At 41.5% G+C, this 12236-nt stretch overlaps 1 long non-coding RNA gene across 1 annotated transcript; it reads right to left on the reverse strand.

Moving 5' to 3' along the window:
- LOC103626619 (uncharacterized) lies at positions 1 to 3896 on the reverse strand. Its single transcript, XR_553035.2, has 3 exons — positions 3214 to 3896; positions 3028 to 3122; positions 1 to 146 (listed from the first exon to the last, which is right to left on the reverse strand). It is a non-coding gene; the product is annotated as an uncharacterized lncRNA (long non-coding RNA).
- Positions 3897 to 12236: the final 8340 nt, after the last annotated feature.

The raw sequence follows: 12236 nt of genomic DNA on the forward strand, positions 1-12236 counted from the left end.
CTTTTATTTTTAACACTTAGATAGTGTTTGCTGGGGGAGGTACTCGCTTGGCGAGTATCCACTGGTTAAGTCCATTCTTCAGGTCGTCCACCAACTGCGTCTTGTGGTTGGCACCACATCACTGGCTCGATCATCATCTCTCGGTCCTATATGAGGTGCAAGATGCATATGTATGAATATAATGAAATAGCACAAGATATTTTAAGTACACGCTAGCGAATTAAACACCAAGTAGCGAGACATCCCAAGCAACCACACACTAGCGTTAGCTAACTACCTATCATCGAGCGCACAACGTTAACACCACTAAAAGACGACAAACATTTTGTATACTTACGCAACACAAATACGACCCCATAAGTACAAGCGTTCATTTAATTTGCTACGGCTTTTCATTAGTTCTTCTATTTATCACACAAAATCATTCAACACAAGTTTAACCGATGACATAGGCATCAATGTCTATGAAAATTCTATATCACAATCAATTAAAGAAGAAACATATAAAACAATACACACATGTCATCTCTAGCTTAGCCATGGCAAGTCTATATTAATTAAGTGCTAACTAACCATTTTTAGCCAAAAGGGTGAACTCAATCATCAAATGGGCACTTGCAGATTTTTGGACAGCAATACAGCAGTCACTTGTTTTAATCATAACTTTTAAAATATGAATCCAAAAATAGCAAACTAGGACTTTTTGGAAAGCTTAAAAAGTGCTCTACAATTTTGGTATTTTCATCACAGCATGATTAAACACTTAGCAAGGTCAAAAAGTGCAATCACAGCAGCTCTGTCCAGATTTGGACAGATTCAGACTTGTGATTTTAAAAATTCATAACTGAAGATTCAGACATCCAAACAAGGTGATCCTCGACTTTCTGGAAAGGTAATAAAGTTGTCTACATATCATTTATAAACATCTTAAGGTGATTCAATATTTAACTAAGGATAAAATACAGTAGAAGGCTTTGCTGTCCAGAATTGGACAGATTCAGTCTTCAGACTTTAAACATCCATAACTTAATCTTCAGATCACCAAAAATAGTGATCCAAGACTTTTCGAAAAGCTTAGCAAAAGTACTACACAACTTTTATAATCACCAAGAAGTGATTCCAGGTTTAACTAAATCAAATATCACAGTTTTCGAAATCTGTTCTGACGGTGGACAGAACACAACAACCAGTCTGTAAAATTCATAACTCTTAAACCGTCAGGCCTTTAGTTATGAAACTTTAACACAAGCAAGATAAGAAAAGCACCTACAACTTTCTTATAATGACCATGAACAGATTGTAACATTAAATTGAACAAACAACACAGTTTCTGAAATCTGTACAGAATTTGGACAGATTCAGTTACTGAATTTGTAAAAATCATAACTCCTAAACGATCAGACTTATGCCTGTCAAATTTTAACACCAGCAAGATAATAAAGTTATCTACCACTTTTCTATAGCACATATCTACAGAAAATACAATTTAGTTCATCAAACATACATCACGACTAAAACAGCGCGCGCAGTCCAAAACAGCAACCAACAAATTTCAGCTCCTATATAATTCAAGAATCGCCGCGTTCTAAGTACTTGAATTATTCTAACACTTTACCATTCGTTAGAGTTGAATTAATTAGATGATGACTAACAAGTAGACTTACAAATTTTATCCAAATCATTTAGTGCACTAAAATTACTACAACCAATTAACCACGCATTCTTCACGATAATCACTCAACAGTTTGCGTTTTAATTTAGACATCACATGAGCACTACTACTTTTTACCCGTGACCATAACCATACACATTTAGAGCACAACAAGCAATTTACCGTGACTACAAGCTTAACTAAAGTCATCTAACGAGTCGGCTAGCTAGAGAAACGATATAGGCCGTTGTACATCACAAGCGTCGACTAGTCTATTATTATCGAAATCTGAGACACAACATGTATATGACAATCACTTAACGAAATCGACTCCTACTTAACATGAGTTGGTTAATCGCAGTATTGGACTTAGCGAACCATTTTATACATCACAACTCAAAAACATGGGTTGGAGCAGATTAATCAGCTTTTCCTAATCATTGCTCAACTTAAAGTTGTTACTACACAGGTCACTTAAAATGGCACATTTTTGGGATCTAACATAGAGACATTAAAACATGGTATAAAACTATATAAGACTTACACTGGCTACTGAAGGACCTAAAGCACTTATGTGTATATCTTAGCGGATTGTTCTTCAATTTTAACAAGGACCGACTTGTGCACGCTACTCGCTTCCAATAATTTTTGGGCTGCTATAACGCTCATATAAGACCTATAATCGATCATCAAGACATTTATTTATCCAACATACATAGAATGCAATGATTGACAAAACAAAGTATCAATCCGCCATACAACAGAAATCATGACGACACCGATGGATGCTATCAACTACCCGTTTAAACATATTAAACTTACTTCTCGCTTCGCCACTACATCACTCCTCAATCACACAACCATTATGAGCATACTTTGCACGACTATATATTAGCGATCTAAGCGTCGTGTTACACAATACATACATCTTTCCTCGTCGCGAGTATAACCATATCACGGCATATACCCGCACGCCTCAAACAAACATCTCACGCCACCACTACTATATCACACCACGGCACTCACACACCTACGTGCACTAATTAAATCCTCGCATCCCACGTATTTCCAAACTTACTCATCACATAAAACAAGCACGACACACATGTTTACCAAAACGCGAATGCGACCTTGCCACGACATATAATCCAAACATTTTATGCCCACATCTAATCAAACACCACTATACACCACATCGACCAAAAACGTAATTAGACAAACTACAAATCGCACACCTCAACAACCGCTTGTTCTTTAACCGCAAATGCGATCCCACTAACATGTATTGCCAAAACATATTACACACATTCACACATATACGTGCACTGCATGACATCAACCAAATCATACGTATGGTGAACTATAAATCAATCAACCTGAACGGGATCGGATTTGAGTTGTGCATGCATGTGGTTCACCCGACCGGCCTCGCATCGAACACGCGTGCGCGACGGATGGCATTGACGGCTAGCTGTGATGAAACACACACAACAGTTCAACATTTTACCGAGCACACACAAAAGAAAATAGGATAGCAGCAGGGGCAGCGGGGTGTTTCTCACCACGGGTTTTGACGGCGTCGCGGATGGGCTGCGCAAAACAGCGAGCACACGGCGGGCGTCGACGGCGCGCTGCTCACTGCTCAACACCCCACTTGGATAGCTTGCCGAACACGCGGCACGCGCGCAGCGCTAGCAGCGAGGAAGCCAGGGAAGGTGTCGGGGCTGCAGGAACAGCGGCGTTTCGCCGAGGGGCTGCGCAGCGAGGGAAGGTGGGCGAGCTGCTGCTGTTTTGTGGGGAAGAGAGGAGGAGCAGGGGAGGGCGCCATTGGAGGGGACGTGCAGGATTGCCGGATTCCTGTGCGCCCAACCAGAAAAGCAGGGGGAGGTGCCACGGACGGACATGGAAGGGAGCAAGGAGGTTGTGCTCGAGCCGACCTCCATGCCTGCTGCCGTGGGGAGCTTCTGTAGGGGAGTTCGGCTAGGGGCAAACAGGGAGGAAGATGAACAGGCGCTGGCTGCCGCTGTGTGAGGAAGGAGCAAGGGGGCGCCACGCCATGGCTGCTGGGAGCGGCTGGAGCAGGCTTGCGCAGAGGAGGGAGGAAGGGATGGACGCCCTGGCTGCTGGCTTGCTCCCTGCTGGCCGCCGTGGGGAACCAGGGAGGAAGAAGCTGACGCCTGCTGTTCTATCGTGTAGGAGAAGGAGAAAGGAGAGGGCTGGTTTGGGCGGCTAGGGGTGGGAGTGCAAAAATTGCCAAGTGAGCACCCCTATTTATAGAAGATGGCTAGGGTTAGGGTTTCCTTAGTGGGCCAAATAGGCTGGGTTGGGCTGGCCCAAACACTAAACCGGGCTGCGCTAATTTATTTTCTGGAATAAAAATGCTCCCGCAGAATTCGTCGCTACGGAAAAACAGAGCGAAAAAGATTTCGGAAGATCGGGCGACTAACTCAACTGAGAGTTTTATTTGACTTCGCTCGGCAACAAATCCCTACGCATTATTCGAAAATAAATTGTCTCGGAATACGACCAGCTTTCCGATTTTTAGTCAGAGAAGGCGAATCGTGATATTTTAAAATCGCTGTCGATACAGGGTTTCGAGTTCGGTTCGGACATGAGATATTTGGCCGAGTCGAGTAAGAATTAATTAGAGGACGACATATCGAGTATTCCGCCTGAGAGTGCGGACTCGGATTAAAATAGTCGGACATAGATCGAAGTTCAGGAATTAAACTCGGGCTCAGATCAGATAACAACCGTCGAGAGTTTGATTAAATGAGCTTCAGACGAGATTTATAAGTCGAGATTGATCTTCGAGTCTGCATTCGTTCCGAGAGATAAAAGTTTTAACACGCTCAAAAATTGGTTGTTTCTCGCGATCGATAATCTCTGAATTCGGTGAACTTCCAAGAGAAAGCCTGATAAACAGAGATAGGCACGATCGAGAAATAGAAATTTTTACTGAGCATCCGAGATTAGGATAAATCTCGCGACGTAACACGAAACTGACACCTGGGGTGTCACAGTGGGACTCCGACGAAAGCTCTAGCGACTCCTCCGACGACGAGGACGCCACCAACATTGCCGTCACCAAGGGACTTCTCTTCCCCAACGTCGGCCACAAGTGCCTCATGGCAAAGGACGGCAAAAAGAAGAAGGTTAAATCTAAATCCTCCACTAGATATGAATCCTCTAGTGATGAAAATGCTAGTGATGAGGAAGATAACTTGCGCACTCTTTTTGCCAACTTAAACATGCAACAAAAAGAGAAATTAAATGAATTGATTAGTGCCATCCATGAGAAGGATGATCTCTTGGACTCCCAAGAGGACTTCCTAATCAAGGAAAACAAAAAGCATGTTAAAGTTAAAAATGCTTATGCTCTAGAAATTGAGAAATGTGAAAAATTATCTAGTGAGCTAAGCACTTGCCATGAGACAATAGACAACCTTAGAAATGAAAATGCTAATTTGTTAGCTAAGGTTGATTCAAATGTTTGCAATGTTTCAATTCACAATCCTAGAAATGATAATGATGATTTGCTTGCTAGGATTGAAGAATTAAACATGTCTCTTGCTAGCCTTAAGAATGAAAATGAAAAATTGCTTGCTAAGGCTAAAGATTTTGATGTTTGCAATGCTACTATTTCCGACCTTAGAACTAAGAATGATATATTGCATGCTAAGGTTGTAGAATTAAAATCTTGCAAACCCTCTACATCTATCGTTGAGCACACTTCTATTTGTACTAGATGTAGAGATGTTGATGTTAATGCTATTCATGATCACATGACTTTAATTAAACAACAAAATGATCATATAGCAAAATTAGATGCTAAACTTGTCGAGTATAACTTAGAAAATGAAAAATTTAAATTTGCTAGAAGTATGCTCTATAGTGGGAGACGCCCTGGCATTAAGGATGGCATTGGTTTCCAACAGGGAGGCAGTGTCAAACTTAATGCCCCTCCTAAGAAATTGTCCAACTTTGTTAAGGGCAAGGCTCCCATGCCTCAGGATAACGAGGGTTACATTTTATACCCTGCCGGTTATCCCGAGGACAAAATTAGGAGAATTCATTCTAGGAAGTCTCACTCTGGTCCTAACCATGCTTTCATGTATAAGGGTGAGACATCTAGCTCTAGGCAACCAACCCGTGCTAAGTTGCCTAAGAAGAAAACTCCTAGTGCATCAAATGAACATAACTTTTCATTTAAAACTTTTGATGCATCTTATGTTTTAACTAACAAATCCGGCAAGGTAGTTGCCAAATATGTTGGGGCAAGCACAAGGGGTCAAATACTTGTGTTTGGGTACCCAAAGTTCTTGTATCTAATGCCAAAGGACCCAAAACCATTTGGGTACCTAAAGTCAAGAACTAAACATGTTATGTAGGTTTATGCATCCGGGGGCTCAAGTTGGATCATCGACAGCGGGTGCACAAACCACATGACAGGGGAGAAGAAGATGTTCTCCTCCTATGAGAAAAACCAAGATCCCCAACGAGCTATCACATTCGGGGATGGAAATCAAGGTTTGGTCAAAAGATTAGGTAAAATTGCTATATCACCTGACCATTCTATTTCCAATGTTTTTCTTGTAGATTCATTAGATTACAATTTGCTTTCCGTTTCTCAATTATGTCAAATGGGCTACAACTGTCTTTTTACTGATATAGGTGTCACTGTCTTTAGAAGAAGTGATGATTCAATAGCATTTAAGGAAGTGTTAGAGGGTCAGCTATACTTGGTAGATTTTGATAGAGCTGAACTCGACACTTGCTTAATTGCTAAGACTAACATGGGTTGGCTCTGGCACCACCGACTAGCCCATGTTGGGATGAAGAATCTTCATAAGCTTCTAAAGGGAGAGCACATTCTAGGATTAACAAATGTTCATTTTGAGAAAGACAGTATTTGTAGTGCATGCCAAGCAGGAAAGCAAGTTGGTGCTCACCATCCACATAAGAACATCATGACGACTGACAGGCCACTGGAGCTCCTACACATGGATCTATTCGGCCCGATAGCTTACATAAGCATCGGCGGGAGTAAGTACTGTCTAGTTATTGTGGATGACTATTCTCGCTTCACTTGGGTGTTCTTTTTGCAGGAAAAATCTCACACCCAAGAGACCTTAAAGGGATTCTTGAGACGGGCTCAAAACGAGTTCGGCTTAAGAATCAAGAAAATTAGAAGCGACAATGGGACGGAGTTTAAGAACTCACAAATCGAAGGCTTCCTTGAGGAGGAGGGCATCAAGCATGAGTTCTCTTCTCCCTACACCCCACAACAAAATGGTGTAGTGGAGAGGAAAAATCGAACTCTATTGGACATGGCAAGAACCATGCTTGATGAGTACAAGACTTCGGATCGGTTTTGGGCCGAGGCGGTCAACACCGCTTGCTACGCCATCAACCGGTTGTATCTACACCGAATCCTCAAGAAGACATCATATGAACTCCTTACCGGTAAAAAGCCCAATATTTCATATTTTAGAGTCTTTGGTAGCAAATGCTTTATTCTTGTTAAAAGAGGTAGAAAATCTAAATTTTCTCCTAAGACTGTAGAAGGCTTTTTACTAGGATATGATTCAAACACAAGGGCATATAGAGTCTTTAACAAGTCCTCCGGACAAGTTGAAGTTTCTTGTGACGTTGTGTTTGATGAGACTAACGGCTCTCAAGTAGAGCAAGTTGATCTTGATGAGATAGGTATTGAAGAGGCTCCATGCATCGCACTAAGGAACATGTCCATTGGGGATGTGTGTCCTAAGGAATCCGAAGAGCCTCCAAATGCACAAGATCAACCATCCTCCTCCATGCAAGCATCTCCACCAACTCAAAATGAGGATGAGGCTCAAGTTGATGAAGGAGAAGATCAAAGAGATGAGCCACCTCAAGATGACGGCAATGATCAAGGGGGAGATGCAAATGATCAAGACAAGGAGGATGAAGAAGCAAGGCCGCCACACCCAAGAGTCCACCAAGCAATCCAACGAGATCACCCCGTCGACACCATCCTCGGTGACATTCATAAGGGGGTAACTACTAGATCTCGTGTTGCTCATTTCTGTGAACATTATTCTTTTGTTTCCTCTATTGAGCCACACAGGATAGAAGAAGCACTACAAGATTCGGATTGGGTGGTGGCGATGCAAGAGGAGCTCAACAACTTCACTAGGAATGAGGTATGGCACTTAGTTCCACGTCCTAATCAAAATGTTGTAGGAACCAAATGGGTCTTCCGCAACAAGCAAGACGAGCATGGTGTGGTGACAAGGAACAAAGCTCGACTTGTGGCCAAGGGATACTCCCAAGTCGAAGGTTTGGATTTCGGTGAAACCTATGCACCCGTAGCTAGGCTTGAGTCAATTCGTATATTATTGGCCTATGCTACTTACCATGGCTTCAAGCTTTACCAAATGGACGTGAAGAGTGCCTTCCTCAATGGACCAATCAAGGAAGAGGTCTATGTTGAGCAACCTCCCGGCTTTGAAGATAGTGAGTACCCTAACCATGTCTATAAACTCTCTAAGGCGCTTTATGGGCTCAAGCAAGCCCCAAGAGCATGGTATGAATGCCTTAGAGATTTTCTTATCACTAATGGCTTCAAAGTTGGAAAGGTCGATCCTACTTTATTCACTAAAACTCTTGAAAATGACTTGTTTGTATGCCAAATTTATGTTGATGATATTATATTTGGGTCTACTAACGAGTCTACATGTGAAGAATTTAGTAGGATCATGACACAGAAATTCGAGATGTCTATGATGGGGGAGTTGAAGTATTTCTTAGGATTTCAAGTGAAGCAACTCCAAGAGGGCACCTTCCTAAGCCAAACAAAGTATACTCAAGATATTCTAAGCAAGTTTGGGATGAAGGATGCCAAGCCCATCAAGACACCCATGGGAACCAATGGGCATCTCGACCTCGACACGGAAGGTAAGTCCGTGTATCAAAAGGTATATCGGTCGATGATTGACTCTTTACTCTATTTATGTGCATCTCGACCGGATATTATGCTTTCCGTATGCATGTGTGCAAGATTCCAAGCCGACCCTAAGGAAGCTCACCTTACGGCCGTAAAACGAATCTTGAGATATTTAGTTTGTACTCCTAAGTTTGGGCTTTGGTATCCTAGGGGATCCACTTTTGATTTACTTGGTTATTCGGATGCCGATTGGGCAGGGTGTAAAATTAATAGAAAGAGCACATCGGGGACTTGCCAGTTCTTGGGAAGATCCTTGGTGTCTTGGGCTTCAAAGAAGCAAAATTCCGTAGCTCTTTCAACCGCCGAAGCCGAGTACATTGCCGCAGGACATTGTTGCGCGCAACTACTTTGGATGAGGCAAACCCTTAGGGACTATGGTTACAAATTAACCAAAGTTCCTCTTCTATGTGATAATGAGAGTGCAATCCATATGGCGGATAATCCCGTTGAGCATAGCCGCACTAAACACATAGCCGCACTAAACACATAGCCATTCGGTATCACTTTTTAAGGGATCACCAACAAAAGGGAGATATCGAGATTTCATATATTAACACTAAAGATCAATTAGCCGATATCTTTACCAAGCCTCTTGATAAACAAACCTTTAACAAACTTAGGCATGAGCTAAATATTCTTGATTCTAGGAACTTCTTTTGTTGATTTGCACACATAGCTCATTCATATAACTTTGATCATGTCTCTTTCATATGCTATGACTAATGTGTTTTCAAGTTTATTTCAAACCAAGTCATAGGTTTATTGAAAGGGAATTGGAGTCTTCGGCGAAGACAAAGGCTTCCACTCCGTAACTCATTCTTCGCCGTCGCTCCGAGCAACTCTCCATCATAAGGGGGAGAGAGCAAGCGTCCAAAGCAAAAGGACTCCGTCTTTGGTATAATCTTCACTCATGTGTTATTTGCCAAAGGGGAGTAAGTAGTTAGAAAGGGCTCTAATGACTCCGTTTTTGGCGATTCATGCCAAAGGGGGAGAGAGTATGAGCCCAGAGCAAAAGGACCGCACCACCACCTAATTTTAAAACTGAAAATTTCAAATTGGTACCTTATTATGTTCAAAAGGGGGAGAAAGTAGTATTTCAAAATTGATATATCAAAACCCTCTTGATCACTAAGAGGAGACTTTCATTTAGGGGGAGTTTTGTTTAGTCAAAGGAAAAACATTTGAAACAAGGGGAGAAAATTTCAAATCTTGAAAATGCTTCGCAAAATCTTATTCATTTACCTTTGACTATTTGCAAAAGAACTTTTGAAAAGGATTTACAAAAAGAATTTGCAAAAACAAAACAAGTGGTGCAAGCGTGGTCCAAAATGTTAAGAATGAAAGAAACAATCCATGCATATTTATAAGTATTTATATTGGCTCAATTCTAAGTAACCTTTGCACTTACAATTATGCAAACTAGTTCAATTATGCACTTTTATATTTGCTTTGGTTTGTGTTGGCATCAATCACCAAAAAAGGGGGAGATTGAAAGGGAATTAGGCTTACACCTATTTCCTAATTGATTTTGGTGGTTGAATTGCCCAACACAAATAATTGGACTAACTAGTTTGCTCTAGATTATATATTCTACAGGTGCCAAAGGTTCATCTACAACTGTACTAAATCGACTGTCCGGAATACCGTAGATTATTCCGGACAGGAGAAGCTTTTTGGAAAAACAGGCCAAGCGCGGACCGTCCGGGCCCTTGCGGCGGACCGTCCGCAACACCAGGATGACCCTCGGACAGAACCAATGCAAAAATCCAAGTCTGCACTACGGACCGTCCGGCCTCAGGCGCGGACCGTCCGGTAGGTAAGGAACCGAAAAAACCCGAAGGTGACGGGTTCGGAAAAATGAATTATAGCGTCCTCGCGGATCGTCCAGGGTGCACGACCGGACCGTCCGCGACTGACTTTATCTGACATCTGACGACGCATTAAATGCAATATAGCCGTTGATATAGCCGTTACTGCTGACCGTTGCGTTTTCAGCCGTTGATCTACAGGCGCGGACCGTCCGGGTCAGGCGGGCGGACCGTCCGCGGTCGGCAGAATGGAGCAACGGCTAGGAAGTGGTTGGTGGCTATAAATACAACCCCAACCACCTCCATTCACTTCACCCAAGCATTCCAACCTTCAACATTCAATACAAGAGCTAGCAATCCATTCCAAGACACATTCAAAGCCTCCATCTCTCCAAGTTTCACAATTGAGAAAAGAGATCATTAGTAATTAGTGACTTGAGAGAGCAAGTGATCCGTGTGTTATTTGTCGCTCTTGTCGCTTGGCTTTTGCAATCGTGCTTTCTTTCAATCTTTCTTGCGATCAACTCAATTGTAACCAAGGCAAGAGACACCAATTGTGTGGTGGTCCTTGCGGGGAAGTTTCGTTCCTGTTTGATTGAGAAGAAGAAGCTCGCTCGGTCCAAGGGACCGTTTGAGAGAGGGAAAGGGTTGAAAGAGACCCGGTCTTTGTGACCACCTCAACGGGGAGTAGGTTTGCAAGAACCGAACCTCGGTAAAACAAATCCACGTGTCTCACTCCTTATTCGCTTGCGATTTGTTTTGCACTCTCTCTCGCGGACTCGTTTATATTTCTAACACTAACCCGGCTTGTAGTTGTGATTATAATTGAGAATTTCAGTTTCGCCCTATTCACCCCCCTCTAGGCGACTTTCACTTAGGTTCTATGCTTAATTTTTGTATTTTTCTGGCAGTGCGCGTGGGAGGGAGACGCGGGAAGAAATATCCATTTCCACTTAAATATAGTAGAGACTTGGATTAAGTTATTTGTTTTAATTCATCCCTCACAATGATAATAACTAAAGTGTCAAATCTTAGAGTCAAGCATCTTAAGAAACGATTAGAAAAGTCTTTATCGTCGAACTTACGTCCCGAGATCCTTATCTCATTCATAATAACATTAAGCCTATGGAACATTAAGTGGGTATGTTTATTTTTTTTTATTTTTCTGGCGGTGTACGTGCGAGGGAGACGTGAAAACAAATTTCTAATGAAATATAGTAGAGACTTGGTTGAGTTATTTGTTTTAATTCGTTCCTTACAATAATAATAACTAAAGTGTCAAATCTTAGAGTCAAGCATCTTAAGAAACGATTAGAAATATCTTTATTGTCGAACTTACCTCCTGAGATCCTTAGTTCATTCATAATAACATTAAGCCTATGAAACAATAAAAGTGTGTTTAGTTTATAGGTACTAATAGTTCCTTCATTTTATAATCATTGTACGGTTAACTATTTATAAACTTCATGCGTAAATACAACTAATAAAGATTAGTTTAGAAACCCCATTTTCTCAAAAGTTTTTTATTTTTAAAAAGAATTAGTTTATTTTTCCTTAGAAAAATAGAAATCTCTTAGAGCTAATTTCGAAACTCTATTTTTTTAAAATATTTTTATTTTCTCAAATAAAATTAGTTTATTTTCACTTAGAAAAATAGAAATCACTTGGTGAAATAAGGTTCCAAACTAGAACTTAAAAAAATAGAGTTCTAAAACTAGCCCTGACCCTGATTATTGAATGACCATTGTACCGGTAACCATTTATAATCGTACACCCAAAAGAATCAGAC

Source organism: Zea mays, chromosome 5, assembly GCF_902167145.1.
Source record: "Zea mays cultivar B73 chromosome 5, Zm-B73-REFERENCE-NAM-5.0, whole genome shotgun sequence".
NCBI classification, from domain to species: domain Eukaryota; kingdom Viridiplantae; phylum Streptophyta; class Magnoliopsida; order Poales; family Poaceae; genus Zea; species Zea mays.